This window comes from Lepidochelys olivacea (assembly GCF_965140295.1).
Source record: "Lepidochelys olivacea isolate rLepOli2 genome assembly, chromosome: 3".
NCBI classification, from domain to species: domain Eukaryota; kingdom Metazoa; phylum Chordata; order Testudines; family Cheloniidae; genus Lepidochelys; species Lepidochelys olivacea.
The window spans coordinates 176,299,950-176,322,091 of NC_140413.1; the positions used below are offsets into that span (position 1 = coordinate 176,299,950).

Consider the following 22,142-nt stretch of genomic DNA (forward strand, 5'->3'; position numbering starts at 1 on the left):
ATTAACACCTCTGCAATAAGAGGACAAAGGACCCTGCCCTAACAGATGCAAAACCAGCAGACATATCCCACTGGTATGATGATCAGCATGCCTCACAACATACCTTTCAAGATCCATAGGTCTTACACTTGTCACTTAAAACATGTGATATACCTCATCCACTGCACTAAATGTCCCAGTAACAACTGTGTGGGTGAATCAAGACAATTATTATGCTCTAGAATGAACACAAATAGAAAAGACAAAAACACCATATCACCTGTGGGTGAACATTTTTCACAAAATGCTCACTCTATGCTCTATGCTCACTCTATGCAAAATGCTCACTCTCAGTCCTTATTCTCAAAGGAAACCTGTACAACCTTCAAAGGATGAGCCTGAGAGCTTAAATTAATAAATTTGTTAGACACTAAAAATCATGGATTTAATAAAGACACTGGATTTATGGCTTATTACAACAATCTATAACCCACTAACCTGCCTGTGTCCTGCCTATGACTGGAGAGGTGTTAACTGCAGATTTCACCTTGAATGGTCTCTTACAACATGTTAACTTCTTATGCTAAACAATCTATTCCACTTTGTATCTAGCTGTGTCACTGAATACTTTTCCCAGACATGAAGAAGAACTCTGTGTCAACTTGAATGCTTGTCTCTTTAATCAATAGAAGTTGGTCCAATTCAAGACATTACATCCCCCACCTTGTCTCCCTAATGTCCTGAGACCAACACAGCTATAATAACACTGCAAACAAATAGTTAATTCCATACACAGAAATGCTCTTTCCATTTAGATCTGTTAATAATGAAGTGCAGTGATCAGGGTATTCTTTTAAATATTAGTGTGCTTGCTTATACATCATATATACATGCTGGGAGAAAATTCTGTATGTGCATTTCACTTTATGGCATATTGTCGGGCATGAAGTATATGCCAATAGCCAGGACATACCATTGTAGATTAAAACAAAATGAAAATATGGTACACTATGCAGGTGCAGCTTTTTATGTTACTTCCTTGAGATAAATCTTGTTATCTGTCAGTCTTGTGCTGTGTTCAGTAGCTGCTTAAACATTAGTTGGAGCAATTTTTTTAACTAGCTGGTGCTAGTAAGAGCTTAGTCACTTAGAGATGATATTCACTTTTTATTAGACTTGCAAGATTATTCACAATTGCCAAGTTTCCTTTTTGTATAAAAGAAAAATGAGTGAAACTGTATAATGCTGCTTTCCAATAGCACTGTAGAATACAGTATTTGTTTTATGACGTACAGTAGACCAGTTGGCTGATAACAGCTAGTGTCCCAAATTAGCCATATTTAATTATACTTTTTAGTACGTTAGCCTAAATTTAATTATGATTTTGTCTCTTTTGCCTGCCTGATTGTATTTAGCTCTAGAAATTTTTTCAATTGTTAAGAATTGTACCACAAACAGTCCTTTGCAAACTCTGTGTGCCGTTTTAGACATTAAAACAATTAGATTTGTAACTTTTAGGCTGTTTTGATAAAGAATTTGAGGTGGGATAAAATATCCATTGTGCTCCTCTGTCCATCACATTACATGCCACAGCAAATATTCAATATTTCATTCTATAGAAGCTCATTAAATGTTTTGTCTAACAAGAAGCAAAGTTGCTTTAGTTGAATTTTTGTGTCTGATCTTCAGTCAAAGAGGTGCCCTGATCTTGACCCTTCCTGTATGTATGATTATGTGGAGTCATCAGTTTTCTTTGATTAGTGGAATGTTTAGGGTGTTCCCTCCAAAAGATTGTCCAAAAAGTTCAGAAAACTTTATATATGTTCTATTTTAAGCTGTGGTTGTGAGATTAATATTGCATTATTGCAGCTTTATGAACGGTTTTGGGCATCTGGGCAGAAGCAATAGTTTGGTTTGTATTTGTTTTTTAAGGGGGACAGTAGATAGTTTCTGTATGGTTTTTTTTTTTTCTTGTTTCATTCCAGCTAAAATGTAGGCAAACATACTCTGCTCTGTATATCAACAATAATAATGACCGGTATCTTGATTCTACACTATATTTATTTATGTTGCAAGCCAATTAGAAGCAAAGGAGAGATCTAATAGTTTTGCATTTTCAATCTCAAATTTAACATTTTCCTTCAAACCCTTTAAGAATATACATAGCCGAAACAGAACCAAATACAATCTTTTTTTCTAAAAGTCCTTAGTAATTCTCATGTGTAACAAAATATATTAGAAGTAAAAGCAAGCTTTAAAAAAATCTACTGCTCAAGAGCTTGTGCCCTTCTGTCCCTCATTAAGGAGCAAAATGTGAAAATGTCAGAATTATTAAAATGTTTCTCATCTGTAAAAGTAATCTGGTATGTGAAGTTAATATTAGTTAAATAATTCTCAAAGAAGGAAAATATCAACATCAAGCGTGTCAAATTCATCTACAAAGTAGGCCAAATTGTACTTTTTAATTATGATCCCTAGGTTGAGTTTACAAAATTAGGGCCATATATGAAATAGTGTACCTAAATGACTTAAAAATCTGGGGCCAGATCCCCAGCTGGTGTACATTGGGTTAGTTCTGTTAATGGAGCAGTATCATTAAGCTTTTAAGTCAACACTTGTCACTGAGATAACTAGGGTCAATTCACATCTCGCTTATAATTGTATTTTTCCTGAGTGTACATGCAGGAAAGATGGTTATGGCACTTTTCAAGAACTCCCCTTTCTAAAAAGTGTAATGGTACTAGTTGCAATAATCACAGACACGTGGCGGAATAAAGGCTTAGTGAGCTGAATCTTTATTACATCAAGGACATCTGTCCCTAAATTTTAAAATCTTTAGAAAGAAAAACAATAGTAGTGTATCAAATCCATAGATGCTAGGAAGCTAATATAAGTGCTGAATGAAGTGGGTCTTTGGACTCCAAGATCAATAGAAAGGAAACCGTTTTAATTGATTATTTCTTATAAAAAGGATAGAGTGTCAACTTAAATTTCCGTAAGCTTTCATTTTAATAACATGAGCAATGTAGGTATTGGGTTTTCTTTCTTGTTGTTGGGCTGTTGCTTTGATGATCAACCTTCATATTATATGACGATTGCATGTTATGAGTAGTTCTTCAACTCTTTCAATGTATCATCTCCAACAGCAATTTGAAGTCTATTCATTCCAAAGGCAGCTGGATGCCTGTTCTCCCAGTTGGACAGGAACACAACTAGATGATCATTTTGACCAAATGAAGTTGTGTGGTTTTTGATGGTGTAGAATAGTTGCCACAATCCGCTTCAATCCCTGTGCATACTATACTCTGTAGTGTACTGATATTCATGAGAGATGCTATATAAATTAGTCACTCATTTTTTTTTTTCACTATCTGTTAGCTACTGGGTCTTTATAATTGTTTTTCAGAAAATAAAAAGTCTGAATTAGGTACCTAATGATGTGAAATGTTGTGCACCTCTCTAAATTAATCAGCACCTTCAACTTCTACTGTGACTTCATTGGCTTTCCATTGACTCCTTTCCTGTTCTTTTCTTCCTATTGTGCAGCATGTGGCAGGATCAGAAACTAGAATACTACAGTGTTTTTATACATTTGGATATGTCAGTTGCACATACTTAATTGACATTTCTTTTAAAAGCCTTTTCCTTAACAATGGATTTTGAACTGTCGCTTCTCATTTTAGAAAATACAATTGTATTGTCTAAGGAAAAGATAAAATTAGATACATGAAGTTTTTTTAAAATTAAGCAGTATCTACAAACTTCAAGTAACTGCATTAAATTATCATTAGCTAGCAGTCTGAAGGTATATGTGGTAATAAAATTAGCAGAATTGTTAGAAACTTCCTTGCAACCAATAAAATATGAACATTATGTATTGTAAATATTTAAGCACCCCATTATCTGAGTCTGAAAACATATTTGGAGGCTGAAGATAGACAAATTAAGATTGGAAATAAGGCACAAATTTGTAATTAACCATTAGAACAACTAACTTAAGGATGTGGATTCTCCATCACTTGCAGTTTTGAGTCAGGACACAATGTCTTTCTAAAAGGTATGCAGTCTCTCAAACAGAAGACAGGAGGTTTGATGCAGAAATTATTGGGTGAGCATCTTTGGACCGTGTTATGCAGGAGGTCAGTCTTGATCAGAGGTTCTCAAACTGTGGTCCGAGCTCCATTCAGATGGTCCGCGGATAGTTCCCTCTAAGGTGCGCGCCTGGGTGGCTGCACACAAGAAAATGAAGGGCCACCCACCTAATTAGTGGAGCTGCACAGCCGTGGTTCCACTAATTAGGTGCCTGGACCCTGGAGAAGATGCACATGTAAGCAGAGGTGGTGGCCTTGGGGGGAATAGGGGGTAGGTGGGAGGGGGCAGTGGGGTGAGAAGAAGGGGTGGGGGGAATTTGGGATGTGCAGGACTGTGGTGGCCAAAGAAAGAGGGGACTTTCCCCAGCTCCAGGGCTGGGGCTGCTGGAGAGAAACAGCCCTCCTCCTCAGCTTGGGGGCTGCCGCGGTGGGGGAGAGAGGGCACATCCATTGCATTAGAAAGGTAAAGACTACCGATATGAAAATATGAGTTGTATGCTTTTATTTGTAGATCAAAAAAACTTTAATTATTATTATGGATTTTTTTATATAGCACTTTTATCTGAAGCACTTTACAGTAGTTAGCTACTAGTACAAACAACATTTGGAAAGATCACTAAGTGGTCCGCCGAGACCCTCAGCAATTTTCTAGTGGTCCGCAAAAAACAAAAGTTTGAGAACCACTGTTCTAGATCATCGTTATGGTCCGTTCAGCCCTTAGAATATATGAATATTTTCATTATTGTTGTTAAAAGATAAAACAAATATGATTATAAGCATAGCATTAAAGATACATGAACATCATTTGCTGCTGAATATGGTTTCTGAATGTTGAGGCATGCAAGATGAAGAAAAATAGTGCAAAATTAATGAATAAACATTACAAAGTTTCTAAATAATTAAAAGATAGACTAATAATTCTAGATTTAGTTTCTAGGAATGCAAACAAGCAAACAAATCTACTTCATACAATACTTATTCTCATACTTATACAAATGGCTACCTTTCTTAAGTAAGTTACTGCCATAGGAAACCTGGTACAATAGTATCCACAAACATACTTAGTACATCTGGTATCCACCATTTATTTAGGAGACCACTTTCTTTAAGAACCAATTTTTGTCAATCCCCTAAAATAGGTTTTCTTGTACATAGTACACTGTAATTTACAAAACAGCTACTGTCTACTTGAAATAATCTACAATATTTCATGAAAACTAATGTGCATTATTACGCTCATTTTCCTGCAGCATAAAGCCCTTGCAATTTTATGTTCTTGGAGCCTTTAATTAATTAATTTTTTTTTGTGTGCACACAGTGGAAAAATCACTTGATGGTCATGAGAATTTTGAAATGAATGGGTTTAATAGCACTTAAATAGTCGATATACTGTAGTTTACCTTTAGAACACACATTTGTGCACTTGCACAACAAATCTTTACTTAGTATTAAGATGGAGAAGTATGAAGATCACATGTTAGTGGTTATGAAGGAGCTTTTATAAATGTAATGGAACAAGATTCCCTGTATTTTATTTCACCAGAGGAACATAATGGCCACAATAAATGGTAGCATAGTCACTGCACTTAATCTCTGAGTAATGCTCAGTTCATTTTCACTTGCATTTAACAATGCATTTGTATGATAAACCACAGACCAATCCTTTAAATATCACTCTTGTTATAACACTCCAGTTATTATCAGTGAATCTCCAAGGCCTGTGCATTCACAATTATATTACCCTCTGTATGAGTGAATTCTTGACATTATCAACTCTGCTTATTGTCACAGTGACTTTGAAGATCTTTGATGTGACATTAAAATACAGTAATTTGACTGGCTTTATAAATAATGGAAAATGTGTTAGTGCTTACAGATCAAACTTAAGCCATCACAATAATTTTAATTCTAACTGCAACTTGCTTCACACTCTAAAGCATTTTCTGTGGCACAATATATGAGGTTGTTGTGTCTAATTAGATTTTATATATTACTATTGTACAATCATAGAATCATAGAATATCAGGGTTAGCAGGGACCTCAGGAGGTCATCTAGTCCAACTCCCTGCTCAAAGCAGGACCAATCCCCAACTAAAATTATCCCAGCCAGGGCTTTGTCAAGCCAGGCCTTAACAACCTCAAAGGAAGGATATTCCACCACCTCCCTAGGTAATGCATTCCAGTGCTTCACCACCCTCTTGTGAAAAAGTTTTTTTCCAAATATCCAACCTAAACCTCCCCCACTGCAACTTGAGACCATTACTCCTTCTTCTGTCATCTGGTACCACTGAGAACAGTCTAGATCCATCCTCTTTGGAACCCCCTTTCAAGTAGTTGAAAGCAGCTATCAAATCCTCCCTCATTCTTCTCTTCTGCAGACTAAACAATCCCAGTTCCCTCAGCCTCTCCTCATAAGTCATGTGTTCCAGTCCTCTCATCATTTTTGTTGCCCTCTGCTGGACTGTCTCCAATTTTTCCACACCCTTCTTGTAGTGTGGGGCCCAAAACTGGATACAGTGCTCCAGATGAGGCCTCACCAATGTCGAATAGAGGGGAACAATCACGTCCTTGATCTGCTAGCAGTGCCCCTACTTATACAGCCCAAAATGCCATTAGCCTTCTTGGCAACAAGGGCACGCTGTTGACTCATATCCAACTTCTCGTCCACTGTAACCCCTAGGTCCTTTTCTGCAGAACTGCTGCCTAGCCATTCGGTCCCTAGTCTGTAGTGGTGCATGGGATTCTTCCATCCTTAGTGCAGGACTCTGCACTTGTCCTTGTTGAACCTCATCAGATTTCTTTTGGCCCAATCCTCTAATTTGTCTAGGTCCCTCTGTATCCTATCTCTACCCTCCAGCGTATCTACCACTCCTCCCAGTTTAGTGTCATCTGCAAACTTGCTGAGGGTGCAATCTACGCCATCCTCCAGATCATTAATGAAGATATTGAACAAAACCGGCCCCAGGACTGACCCTTGGGGCACTCCGCTTGATATCAGCTGCCAACTAGACACGGAGCCATTGATCACTATGCGTTGAGCCTGACGATCTAGCCAGCTTTCTATCCACCTTACAGTCCATTCATCCAACCCATACTTCTTTAACTTGCTGGCAAGAATACTGTGGGAGACCATATCAAAAGCTTTGCTAAAATCAAGGAATAACATGTCCACTGCTTTCCCCTCATCCACAGAGCCAGTTATCTCATCATAGAAGGCAATTAGATTAGTCAGGCATGACTTTCCCTTGGTGAATCCATGCTGGTTGTTCCTGATCACTTTCCTCTCCTCTGAGTGCTTCAGAATTGATTCCTTGAGGACCTGCTCCATGATTTTTCCAGAGACTGAGGTGAGGCTGACTGGCCTGTTGTTCCCCGGATCCTCCTCCTTCTCTTTTTTAAAGGTGGGCACTACATTAGCCTTTTTCCAGTCATCTGGGACCTCCCCCGATCGCCATGAGTTTTCAAAGATAATGGCCAATGGCTCTGCAATCACATCCACCAACTCCTTTAGTACCCTCCGATGCAGCGCATCCGGCCCCATGGACTTGTGCTGGTCCAGATTTTCTAAAAATAGTCCTGAACCACTTCTTTTTCCACAGAGGGCTGGTCACCTCCTCCCCATACTGTGCTGCCCAGTGCAGTAGTCTGGGAGCGTTCTTGATCATTGTCAGTCTCATATAGAGGATATAATTCCACTTATTGGAGCCCACGAGATAACTACATATAGTACTGGCTTGCTGCTGCTCCCACTGAATTCAATAGGAGCAAGAAGGCTTTGTAAATAGTCTTCTGATTAGTAAAATGATGCACAGAATTGTAGGGTGACGTCTTGAATTCAGAACTTATTTGGGTAATGGAAGCTTTGCTTGGGTAAGTTCTGAGTAAAGGACTCCAGGATTTGGATCTGAGGGCTATATTGTGCTATGAGTTTTTAAGGCAGTACTTTTATTGGAATGAAAAAAATAGTGATCACTATGGCATGGATTTTACTAAGGGGATCAGGGATCGGCAACTTTTGGCACGCGGTCCATCAGAGAAATCCGCTGGTGAGCCGGGATGGTTTATTTACCTTCAGCGTCTGCAGGTTCGGCCGATCGCCACTCCCACTGGCCAAGGTTCACTGCTCCAGGCCAATGGGGGCTGCGGGAAGCAGTGTGGGCCGAGGGATGTGCTGGCTGCCCCTTCCTGCCTCTCTCCCTGCCCGCTGCCCTATAGGAATGAACTGTAAAGTCTGCCACTAAACCCCACTGATTCCCAGGAAGGGAGGGTCGTCAGCACGAAGGCCTTGTGCCCCTGATTACATCTGGTTCTGGCTGCTCTGAGGTTGAAGAGGATCCTAAAGGGAGCAGGAAAGAATCCCCTAATTATCCTTCATGTAGGAACAAATGATATGGCTAGACTCTCGCCAGAAAGTATTAAGGGAGACTATGCTAGGCTGGGGAAGATGCTTAAGGAAATCGAGGCTCAGGTAATCTTTAGTGGGATTTTGCCTGTTCCTAGAGAAGGGCAACAAAGGTGTGACAAAATTATGACTATCAACAGATGGCTTAGGCAGTGGTGCTATAAGGAGGGCTTTGGGATGTATGGCCACTGGGAGGCATTCATGGAGAGAGGACAGTTCTCTCGGGATGGACTTCATCTGAATAGGGAAGGAAATAGACTTCTAGGATGGAGATTGGCACAAATGATTAAGAGAGCTTTAAACTAGGAATTTGGGGGAGATGGTTGGGAGATGTCCAGGTAATCTCCATGCCGGATTTTAGCATTGAGAGGGAAGAAAACAAAGTAAGAAAGGATACAGCCGTGGGTAGGAGCATGTATATAAGGAGGAAGGGCAGTGTGGATACCAGTCTAATAGGTTATACTGGCTGTAGAATGACCATGCCTAATAGGGTACCGAATGTGAGTGAGGCCAAACAGCAAAAATTAAGATGTTTGTACATCAATGCGAGGAGCCTAGGTAACAAAATGGAGGAACTAGAGCTACTGGTGCAGGAAGTGAAACCAGATATTATAGGGATAACAGAAACTGGACTACAGGTATTGAAGGGTATGTGCTGTTTAGGAAAGACCGAAATAAAGGCAAAGGTGGTGGAGTAGCACTGTATATCAATGATGAGGTAGAATGTAAAGAAATAAGAAGCGATGGAATGGATAAGACAGAGTCCGTCTGGGCAAAAATTACATTGGGGAAGAAAACTATTAGAGCCTCCCCTGGGACAGTGCTTGGGGTGTGCTATAGACTGTCAGGATCTAATATGGATATGGATAGAGCCCTTTTTAATGTTTTTAATGAAGTAAATACTAATGGTAACTGTGTGATCACGGGAGACTTTAACTTCCCAGATATAGACTGGAGGATGAGTGCTAGTAATAATAACAGGGCTCAGATTTTCCTAGATGCAATAGTTGATGGATTCCTTCATCAAGTAGTTGCTGAACTGACTAGAGGGGATGCCATTTTAGATTTGGTTTTGGTGAGTAGTGAGGACCTCATAGAAGAAATGGTTGTAGGGGACAATCTTGGTTCAAGTGATCATGAGCTAATTCAGTTCAAACTGAACGGAAGGATTAACAAAAATAAATCTGCGACTAGGGTTTTTGATTTCAAAAGGACTGACTTTCAAAAATTAAGGAAATTAGTTAAGGAAGTGAATTGGACTGAAGAAGTTATGGATCTAAAGGTAGAGGCGGCCTGGGATTATTTATGCAGAAGCTATCGGAAGCCTGCATCCCAAGAAAGGGGAAAAAATTCATAGGCAGGAGTTGTAGACCAAGCTGGATGAGCAAGCATCTCAGAGAGGTGATTAAGAAAAAGCAGAAAGCATACAGGGAGTGGAAGTTGGGAGGGATCAGCAAGGAAAGCTACCTTATTGAGGTCAGAACATGTAGGGATAAAGTGAGACAGGCTAAAAGTCAAGTAGAGTTGGACCTTGCAACCTTAATGGGACTAAATCGGGGGGCCCAGATAATCTTCATCCAAGAATATTAAAGGAATTGGCACATGAAATTGCAAGCTCATTAGCAAGAATTTTTAATGAATCTGTAAACTCAGGGGTTGTACCGTATGATTGGAGAATTGCTAACATAGTTCCTATTTTTAAGAAACGGAAAAAAAGTGATCCAGGTAACTTATAGGCCTATTAGTTTGACATCTGTAGTATGCAAAGTCTTGGAAAAAAATTTTGAAGGAGGAGGTAGTTAAAGACATTGAAGTAAATGGGACAAAATACAACATGGTTTTACAAAAGGTAGATCGTGCCAAACCAACCTGATCTCCTCCTTTGAGAAAGCAACAGACTTTTTAGACAAAGGAAACTCAGTGGATCTAATTTACCTAGATTTCAGTAAGGTGTTTGATACTGTGTCACATGGGGAATTATTAGTTAAATTGGAAAAGATGGGGATCAATATGCAAATTGAAAGGTGGATAAGGAATTGGTTAAAGGGGAGACTACAGCGGGTCCTACTGAAAGGTGAACTGTCAGGCTGGAGGGAGGTTACCAGTGGAGTTCCTCAAGGATCGGTTTTGGGACCAATCTTATTTAATCTTTTTATTACTGACCTCGGCACAAAAAGTGGGAGTGTGCTAATAAAGTTTGCGGATGATACAAAGCTGGGAGGCATTGCCAATGTAGAGAAGGACAGGGATATCATACAGAAGGATCTGGATGACCTTGTAAACTGGAGTAATAGTAATAGGATGAAATTTAATAGTGAGAAGTGTAAGGTCATGCATTTAGGGATTAATAACAAGAATTTTAGTTATATGCTGGGGATGCATCAATTAGAAGTAACGGAGGAGGAGAAGGACCTTGGAGTATTGGTTGATCATAGGATGACTATGAGCCGCCAATGTGATATGGCTGTGAAAAAAGCTAATGCGGTCTTGGGATGCATCAGGAGAGGTATTTCCAATAGGCATAAAGAGGTTTTAGTACCGATATACAAGGCACTGGTGAGGCCTCACCTGGAATACTGTGTGCAGTTCTGGTCTCCCATGTTTAAGAAGGATGAATTCAAACTGGAACAGGTACAGAGAAGGGCTACTAGGATGATCCGAGGAATGGAAAACTTGTCTTATGAAAGGAGACTCAAGGAGCTTGGCTTGTTTAGCCTAACTAAAAGAAGGTTGAGGGGAGATATGATTGCTCTCTATAAATATATCAGAGGGATAAATACCGGAGAGGGAGAGGAATTATTTAAGCTCAGTACCAATGTGGACACAAGAACAAATGGATATAAACTGGCCACCAGGAAGATTAGACTTGAAATTAGATGAAGGTTTCTAACCATCAGAGGAGTGAAGTTTTGGAATAACCTTCCAAGGGAAGCAGTGGGGGCAAAAGATCTATCTGGCTTTAAGATTAAACTCGATAAGTTTATGGAGGAGATGGCATGTTTTTGGTAATTAAATATTCATAGTAAATAGGCCTAATGGCCTGTGATGGGATGTTAGATGGGGTGGGATCTGAGTTACCCAGGAAAGAATTTTCTGTCGTATCTGGCTGGTGAATCTTGCCCATATGCTCAGGGTTTAGCTGATCGCTATATTTGGGGTCAGGAAGGAATTTTCCTCCAGGGCAGATTGGAAGAGGCCCTGGAGGTTTTTCGCCTTCCTCTGTAGCATGGGGCATGGGTCACTTGCTGGAGGATTCTCTGCTCCTTGAAGTCTTTAAACCATGATTTGAGGACTTCAATAGCTCAGACATAGGTGAGAGGTTTTTCGCAGGAGTGGGTGGGTGAATTTCTGTGGCCTGCGTTGTGCAGGAGGTCAGAGTAGATGATCATAATGGTCCCTTCTAACCTTAGTATCTATGAATCTATGATTCCCCCTTTTAATGAGGATCCCTGCCATAAAGGAGGATCCATGGGACAAGGACTGTGCTGCTTTTCCCAGGGAATCTCCAGGTGGCCAACCCAGCCACTTCCCACCCTTCTCTGAAGCCAGTTCTAACCAAGTGCCGCCTGGGGAAAGTCAGTGGAGGCAGCTGACCCCTCCACATAGGATAGGTGAGCTCTGTGCATGGAGGAGATCCTCTTTTTGTGGTCACACTGAAGGCAACATCTGGCTCTAGTGGGTCAGTGTGGTTCCTGCAGTTAAGAAAATGTTGGTGTTTGGTTTTGACACAGCATCTTTCTCACTTGACACTGATTTTGACAAATAAACCCGTGCTCTTAAAATGCTAACCCAAAGTTGCTGGATCACTGTTTTTAGTCTGACAGCAGAACCTCTCTCTGGCAGCTTTGTTCAGCCCCTGATGAACTCTTCAGTGCTACAGCTGTGATAACATTGTTGTTATAACTGAAGACTTTTATTTTCTTACAGTTATTGTATTTTCCTCTTAAAGTGATTTGATGGATATGTTATTGCCATTACTAAGCAGAGGGGTATTTCTATGAAAACATCCTTTCTGCTATCAAGTTGTCTTAACATTGCCACAGGTTTTTACATAGTAGAGCTATATATTCTACAAATGATTCAGAAAAAGAGAATACCCTATTTACATAGGCATGTACTAACCTGAAAGTGGAATATAAGCAGGTACAGATGTTTGCAGGGAAACTTAATACTGCTGTTTAGAAACATTATTACCCATAGAAAAACACTGTTTATTAACCATGTAACCAGCCAATCCAGAGCCATGTCAAAATGAGGATCTGCAAGCTGAGGATGTCATTTTGTGAATTTCAACTCTGAACTCAGTTCTTTGCTCTGACATTGGCTCAGTGCCGGAAGCACTATGAAAGGAGTACACCAGTCTCTGTTTCTGGCAGCCCCTTTGACTGATACAAGATAAACCCTGACAGGCTCCAGAAACAGCCATATTTACCACAGCCAGAAGGCTGGTTCTTCAGGAAAGGTCTTTGTGGTTGGGGGGGGGGGGGGGAAGGGTTGGATCAAATGGAACTAGGGAGGGTCTGCACTTCCTAGAGCAAAAATTGTCCCTTATCAAGAACAGGCATCATCCATTGAACTTTCTTAAATTACAGTCAGATGTTTGGAATTAAATGCTCAAGGGCCAAATTCAGAGGTGATGTAACTTCTGGTATAAGTTGCATGCTGCTAAGTAGGGTGTAAATTACTTGTTGAGGGATTAAAATGGAGTGAATATGGCAGGAAAAGCAACTAAACTTTTGTAGCGAGGAAGATCCCTGATTAAGGGTCTGGATAGCGACTCAGGAAATCTGAGTTTGGTTTCTGGTGCTGCCACTAACTTCCTGTGTGATCTCTGGAAATTTAGTTAATTGCTTTGTGCCTCAGCTTTCCACCTGTAAAAGGGGTAGTAACACATCATCATTTCTACCCTTTGTTGGTCATGTCTATTTAAATTGAAAATTTTTTAGTAGGGACTTTCTCTGCCCAGCACAATGAAATCCCTACCTTGGTTGGGACTTCTAAATAAGAATAATTAACAAGAAGGTCAAATAAAATAGTGGGGCCTATGTTACCTTACTGCCTTCTTATGCTATCTTGCTAATTGTTTTTCCTGCTATCCCTCAATGTATAAAATACACCTACTTATAAGTAATTTACACCACCATTTGCATCTCGTATGAATTTGGCCCTTATGTTATAAGATCAATGCAGTGTTCCCTCTAATTTTTCCCACCCATGTGCGGAATGAATTTTGTTATGTGCACAAAACAAAATTCATGTGGTGGGGGTGGGGCCGAGGGGTTCAGAGTGTGGGAAGGGACTCAGGGCTGGGGCAGAGGGTTGGGGTGCAGGAAGCGTGAGGACTCTAGCTGGGGGGTGCAGGCTCTGGGGTGGGGCTGAGGATGAGGGCTTTGGGGTACAGGCTGCCCCAGGGCTATGGCAGGGAGAGAGGACTCCCCCCCAGCTCTCTCTCTCTGCAGTACCACCTGGGCTGGAGGAGGAGGGGTACCTCCCCACACCGCAGCAGCTCTAAGGCAGGAGAGGCACCTTTCTCACGGGGCTCAGTTGGGGCCAGGGGAGGGGCGTCTCTCCAGTGGCTGTGGCTGGACTGGGTTGGGCCCGTGGCTGGGGGAGAGGAATCTTTCCTCTCCACAGCCTAGCTTAGACGGAATTTAGGATCAATGTACAGATTAGGTACCTTGAGCAATTTAGGAGACATTTAGTGAGGGAAGTGGCAAGGGATCAGAAAACAATGAACATATCTTTGAGATGACAAACCCGTTGTTGTTGTTATATAATATTTCATCACAGGACAGGTAGATGAGCAGCCCCAAATGTACCTGAAGCAATGAGAGGGATTTGAACTAAAGCCAGGGAAATATACATGGAAAGGTCAGGGTAGTTTTAAAATAGTTGTGCAGGAGATATCATTCTGTTTCAAGGTGTTTTAGTTGAGCCTCTAGGCAGAGTGGTGAGGATGTCAGGAACACTCCCAGCTATTCTTTTTAGAGAACAAATCTGAGGAACTGTGCCAGATTGAGGTGTCCTTAGAGGAGCTTTTGGAACAGATTGAGAAACTAAACAGTAATAAGTTACCGGGACCAGATGGTATTCACCCAAGAGTTCTGAAGGAACTCAAATGTGAAATTACAGAAATACTAACTGTGGTATGTAACCTATCATTTAACCCAGCCTCTGTACCACATGACTAGAGGATAGCTAATGTGATGCCAATTTTTAAAAAAGGCTCCAGAGCCTACTTCAGTATCAGACAAATTGGTTGAAACTATAGTAAAGAGCAGAATTAACACATAGTTGAGTTGGGAAGAGTCAACATGGTTTTTGTAAAGGGAAATCATGCCTCACCAATCTACTAGAATTCTTTGGGAGGGGAGAGGGGTTCAACAAGCATGTGGACAAGGGGGGTCCAGTGGATATAGTGTACTTAGATTTTCAGAAAGCCTTTGACAAAGTCCCTCACCAAAGACTCTCAAGCAAAGTAAGCTGTCATGGGATAAGAAGGAAGGTCCCATCATGGATCAGTAACTGGTTAAAAGATAGGAAACAAAGGATAGGAATAAATGGTTAGTTTTCAGAATGGAGAGAGGTAAATAGTGGTGCCCCCCTGGGGTCGGTACTGGGACCAGTACTGTTCAACATTTTGATAAGTGATCTGGAAAAGGGAGTAAACAGTGAGGTGGTAAAATTTGCAGATGATACAAAATTACTCAAGATTGTTAAATCCAAGCAGACTGCGAAGAGTTACAAAGGTATCTCATAAAAGTGGGTGACTGGGCAACAAAATGGCAATTGAAATTCAATGTGATAAATGCAAAGTACCGGTAATGCCCATTGGAAAACATAATCCCAACTATATATGGATAAAATGATGGGGTCTAAATTAACTCTTACCACTCAAGAAAGAGATCTTGGAATCACTGTGGATAGTTCTCTGAAAACATCCACTCAATGTGCAGTGGCAGTCAAAAAAGTGAACAGAATGTTAGGAATCATTAGGAAAGGGATAAATAACAAGACAGAAAATATCATGTTTCCTCTATATAAATACATGTTATGTCCACATCTTGAATACTGTATGCAGATATGATCGCCCCATCTCAAAAAAGCTATATTGGAATTGGAAAAGGTACAGAAAAGGGCAACAAAAATGTTTAGGTGTATAGAACAGCTTGCATGTGAGGAGAGATTAATAAGACTGGGACTTTTCAGCTTGGAAAAGAGATGACTAAGGGGAGATTTAATAGAAGTCCATAAAATCATGACTGGTGTGGAGAAAATAAATAAGGAAGTGTTATTTACTCCTTTTCATAACACAAGAACTAGGGGGTCACCAAATGAAATGAATAGGCAGGAGGTTTAAAATGAACAAAAGGAAGTATTTTTTTCACACAACGCACAGTCAACCTGTTGAACTTTTTGCCAGAGGATGTTGTGAAGGGCAAGACTATAACAGGCTTCAAAAAAGAACTAGATAAGTTCGTGGAGGACAGGTCCATCAATGGCTATTAGCCAGGATGGGCAGGGAAGCAAAATCATGCTCTGAAGTGTCCTTAGCCTCTGTTTGCCAGAAGCTGGGAATCGGCGACAGGGAATGGATCACTTGATGATTACCTGTTCTGTTCATTCCCTCTGAAGCAGTGGTTCTCAACTAGGTTAGGTGTGTACCCCGAGGGGTATGCAGAAGTCTTCCAGGGTACATCAACTCATCTAGATATTTGCCTAGTTTTACAACAGGCTAACAAAAAGCACTAGAAAAGTCAGTACAAACTAAATTTCATACAGACAAAATGAGAAAGTAATCAATTTTTCAATAATTGTATGCTGTGACACTTTTATGTTTTTGTCTGATTTTTGTAAGCAAGTAGTTTTTAAGTGAGGTGAAATCTGAGGGTATCCAAGACAAATCAGACTCCTGAAAGGGGTACAGTAGTCTGGAAAGGTTGAGAGTCACTGTTCTGAAGCATCTGGCATTGGCAACTGTCAGATGACAGGATATTGGGCTAGATGGACAATTGGTCTGGTCCAATATGGCTGTTCTTATAAATAATAATAATAGATCTCTGTTGTTGTGACTTTCTTCCTATGTGTATATAGCATAGTAGTACAAATAACAATTAGTATGAAAATCTGGTGCAAATTGTTCAATAGAAAAAAGCACTTTCATACCATGTCTGAACACATGGAGCTTTGTATGAAAAGACATGATCAAAACTGATATCAAGATTCTTAACCTTGCTCACTCCTTTCACATTAATCCCCTCAATAAGTGGGGACAAGGAGAAGAATTAAAGCTCTCATATACATAGCCCCTCCCTTGCTGCTGCATAGAGGTTGGGAACTAGAACCATTTGGGGCTAGATTGTAACTAGACATAACATAGAGTTAGGATTAGGGGTGAGGAGTAAGAAGCACCCCTCCACCTTGTGAAGCTGCATTAGGGAAATCCACATGACAGCTCCCACCGCTGAGTTACTTGGGAGCAACTGAGCAGTTAAAGCCACAGCCTGCTCCCCATTTAGGGGTTTGGAAAATTTCTCCCTTGCCCATGGCAAAAGACATACAACAGAAAGATGGTCCCTGGCCCAAAAGTTTACAAACTAACCACTCCAATCCTACAAACAGTTACGCATCTGCGTAACTTTAGACATGTGAATATTTATACTGTAGTCAACATGAACTGATGTGTAAAGTTAAACAGTTGCATAACTGTTTGTAAGATTGAGGCTTAAATAATAGATGCAATACTAAAGAAAGCCCCATGTAAGTTTAGATTAAGTATAACTCATCCCCCTCAAGTGGTAATTTAGCAATAATTCCATTTGTGTCTCTCTCCTATTTACTGGTGGTTTAAGCCAACAAAATTGTTATATGCTGTGTAAGGTATGAGGAATGAAGAACAAATATCGGGGTTTTTTTTTTTTTGTTACTTGTGCAGGAAGTGGATTTTAATTTATCAAAGTTTAAGGAGGAAAAAACTTTGTGGACAAATTTGTTTTAATGTGTCATGTGTGGCCTTTAAAAAAAAAAAACATTCCACTTGTTCTGGTGCCGAGAATTGCTGCAATATTTAAGATATTGAATAAGATATGATATGATAGCATCTGAAGAAAAAACAAAAGGCTGCCACTTAGTGATATAAATTTGGGTATTTGGAAACAAATAAGATACATTTTCCCCAAAGAGAAAGTAACGAGTTTTAGTCTTTGGTGGCAGGTGTATTCTAGTTTGTGCCAAATCACAGCTAAGAATGAACCATATAAATTATGACTATACAGTGATTTCAGCTGGCTTGACACCTAACATTCTTGTCAGTGATTTTAAAAAAAATCATAATAATTTTAATAGAAGATCAAGCAGCCATAGAGGAGTTTCCATTTTGATCTTTTATACAACAGTGATAGTATCATCATTGAGTATCATTTGCACTTGGCTCATCTTGCCATTTGGCATCTGCTAGAAGTGGATGCGGGTAAAGTACTTTTCCTTGTTTTTGGCATTTCAGGAGGAACTTCAGTGTGCTGGAGCTTTGATCTTTTGAACAAATGGGAGAAGATATTTGAATCTGGAAGCATCCCTCTTACTCTGTCTTGTGTGATTGTGATGATTTGTTACCCCTTAATTTTGAGTGGAAGGTTATTCCTAGTGGGAGAGAACAGCATGGCCATCATGTATAGATGAAAGCTAATTGGTTTTCTTAGCTGGAATATTAAGATTGAATCCTGGAAGGTGTTTAATACTGTGACCATGATCAAGTGCTGCAGTACATGCTTAACTTTAAGACATAAGTAGTCCCATCAAAGCTGTGTCTTCATTTTGAAATGGAATTGTGGTCTTCATTTGGAATAGGAAATTAACTTCTCAACAACTACAGTTGTGGATCCAGAAGTTCCAAGAGTGACAGTGGATATGCCATCTGGGGAATCTGATACCTGGCACAAAACAATTTAATCCTTGTTTGGAAAGGGCTATTTTTGGTTGGAGTGGTCCAGTTGTATTCATTTGTGATTTGTGGTCATGTTCATGATTCCTGTTGGTTATTGTTACACCAGTGTAACAGTGCAGGCATTGTAACCAATGCCATTTTCATTTTTCTGTATTGCTGGTTTAATTGAGTTTGCAAAAGTGGCAGGTTATGGGAACCTCTTTATGAGTGTACTACAGGGCAGATGGCAATCTATGGTTAGGATTTGTGTATGTTTGATATTTACTTTATTTAAACAACAGTCATGATGGAAACAGTTTTAATCAACTTTGTGCAAGCTTGGCAATCCAGATCTACTACTCAAGTAACATATTTCTCAGAATCCTCTCTTCATGGCAGTGCTATTGTTTGTGTGTATTTCATTGTGTATTTGCCAGAGGAAGAGAGCTATTGTTGTTTAGATGGCGGTTGGAAATATAAAATGGAGTCTACTGAGAATTCCAATAGACTGTACGTGTCACAATTGTTTTGTGCTGTGTGACACTTTAGTATGCAGTGTTTTTTATTTGGCCACGTGTGCAAATCAAAATGGAACTTCCCACCTCAAACACTTTGTCATCAATGTTTTAAAGATAAACCATTAACAAAGAAGAAAATATCTTTCCTTCGTTATACTACCAGGTAATCAAAATTTGCAGGATTAGGACCAAATCCTGCAGTCCTTATTCAAGCAAAACTCACATGGACTTCATCTGATGTTTTTCCTGAGTAAGGGATGGAGGATTTGGTTCTTACAAAGGAAATAATCTTTAAGTAGAGAGAGAGAGAGACGTGGGGTGAAAAAAGAGAGCTATTGCCAAAAGGTTTCCTTTGTAGGCCACTTACTGTAGCTAAAATTATAAGGAGCAGAAGTAGTAGTGGTCTGTTAGGACAGCCATGAAAACAAGCCTTTAGCTATTCCTAACATATATTGAATGAAAATATTCTCAAAATTTTAAAAATAAGTTAAGACTTAGCAAAAAGCACACAAAAACCTGAGTCCCATCAGGTACATAATGTCCTGGAGCGTAGCCTACTGGCAGAAACGTGCAGTGTTCTCCTTTGCAGCATTGGGAATGCTCTCTGCTGAATTTGGCGCCTATGACCAAAGTTTGCTTGTTAGCTGAAGTTCACACAGACTTCTTGCCAGGTCTGCCCAGAATACTGTCTCCTCTAACTTCCTGTGGTCTTGCATAATATTTCCTTGCTTCTTGTGTAGCTGTGCACTTGGTCTGGTCAATGCCCAGTTCGTTTTAAAGGCCTGATCCTGAAAACATGCATGTGAGTAGTCTCAGAAAAAGATGTAAATGATTGCAGTTTGGGCTTCTCAGCAAGGAAGTATCAGCACAATCAAAATGTGTTGTGACGGTGGGGACTTTAGGGTTTAGTCCAGGGGTGGGCAGACAGCGGCCCGGGGGCTGCATCCAACCCTCCCAACGTTTTAATCTGGCTTTTGAGCTCCTGCTGGGGAGCGGGGTCTGGGGCTTGCCCCGCTATGGCACTCCAGCTGGGGAGCGGGGTCAGGGGCTTGCCCCACTCTGCGCAGCTCCTGGAAGCAGCAGCATGTTCCCCCTCCGGCTCCTACATGTAGGGGCAGCCATGGGGCTTTATATGCTACCCCCACCCCAAGCACCTGCGGAGAGGGCAGCGTGCAGAGCTGCCTGGCTGTGCCTCCACGTAGGAGCTGGAGGAGGGACATGCTGCTGCTTCTGGGAGCTGCTTGAGGTAAGCGCTGCCCAGAGCCTGCATCCCTGACCTCCTCCCATGCCCCAACCCCCTGCCCCAGCCCTGATCCCCCTCCAACCCTCTGAACCCCTCGGTCCCAGCCTGGAGCACCCTCCTGCACCCCTAACTGCTCAGCCCCAGCTGGAGCCCTCACCCCCCCTGCACCCCAACCCCAACCCGCCACCCCCTCCCACACCCTGAACTCCTCATTTCTGGCCCCACCCCAGAGTCTGCACCCCCAGCTGGAGCCCGCACACCAAGCCCCAATTTCTTGAGGATTTATAGCCCACCATACAATTTCCATATCCAGATGTGGCCCTCGGGCCAAAAGGTTTGCCCACCCCAGTTTAGTCTTACAGAAGAATGTTGGCTTAAACCAACGTTAGTTGGTAATAACTAAGAAAAGATATTTGTGTTTGCTTCATTTATTTTACATCTTATTTTAGTATATCTGTGTCTTCCTGGAAGAGAGAGGAAAATGTATACACTGTAAAATAAAATTTAAAAAACCAAACACACTTGAAGTTTGGTCCTAATGGTCCTAAAATTTGTAGTATCGTATAACTGAAACAAATTTTAAAAGAAGGGATTGTTACCCTTATTTTCTTATCTTCATTTATACCCTCCACAGTCGGGGTAGTGCCCTTATGATTATGTAATGACAACTTATGCTGCACGCAAAACTGGTGAAAGCCATTTTTTATTTCTTGGCAACCCAAGACATGTGGTGCACTTAAATGGAAACATAAGAGTCGAATGTGGAAAAGTCCTGTGGAATTGAACAGAGAAAGCTAACAATGGTTCTACAGAAATGTAACAGGATTCTATAGAAATTACTCTAAACACCTACAGAATTTTATAGAGAATACATAAGCTACATCAGGGTTTTTGAACCATTCTATAGAAACTCCACAGCAGATAGAAAATTCTTTATTAAATTAGGATGGTTCAAAAAACTTCTAGAATAGTTACCATTTTCTTTTAAATTCTGTAGGAAATTTAAATAAAGAGGAGATTACATATTTTAAGGTCTGTAGGGAAAGATTTTCAAAAGGCACAAATGGCAATTAAGTGCCTAATTCCCACTGAAAGCCAATGGGTTTCATGCACTTAACTTGAAAGTCTCCCTCATTTTTTCTGGATTAGTCTTTATTTAGTGCTTTTGGCAAATTTGTTATATGGCAGAACATTCTCAAGGCTAGCAGAAGAGGAGAGAGAGAAATGGACAGACTGATTATTTAAATTTAAATCGGACTGCTTTTAATTCAATGTCTTAAAAAGAGCAAAGAACTTGTTATTGTCAAGTGTGAGTGCAGTACAGCAGAGAGGACAATTCTTCAGATGTATGTGCTTTTCATATGGAACTGTATGGAGGGATAGATGTTGTACTGCAGGGGTGGGCAAACTTTTTGGCCCAAGGGCCACATCGGTGTTGCAAAACTCTATGGCGGGTTGGGCAGGGAAAGCTGTGCCTCCCCAAACAGCCTGACCCCTGCCCCCCATCCGCTCCCTCCCACTTCCCGCCCCCTGACTATCCCCCTCAGAATCCCCGACCCATCCATCCCCCCTGCTCCTTGTCCCCTGACTGCCCCCTCCCAAGACCTCCGCCCCTAATCGCTCCCCCGCGGGACCCCACCCCCTATCCAATCCCCGCTGCTCCCTGTCCCCTGACTGCCCCGACCTATCCACACTCCTGTCCCCTGACAGGTCCCCTGGGACTCCCATGCCTATCCTCCCCTCCCTGTCCCTTGACCGCCCACCCCCCGAACCTCCACCCCATCCAACCATCTCCTGCTCCCTGTCCCCTGACTGCCCCCCGGTTCCCCTGACCCTTATCCAACCTCCCCGCCCCCTTACCATGCCGCTCAGAGTGGCAGGACTGGAAGCCACGCCACCCGGCCTGAGCCAGCCATGTTGCCCGTGTGGTGGCATGGCTGCGGGGGCGGGGGGACAGTAGGGGGCTAGCCTCCCCGGCTGGGAGTTC

The 22,142-nt window shown here is 41.2% G+C and overlaps 1 protein-coding gene across 1 annotated transcript in view; it reads left to right on the plus strand.

Annotated features, from left to right (window-relative positions):
- EPAS1 (endothelial PAS domain protein 1) overlaps nucleotides 1-22,142 on the plus strand; it is a 149,034-nt gene that overhangs the window by 8,599 nt on the left and 118,293 nt on the right. The window lies entirely within an intron of this gene.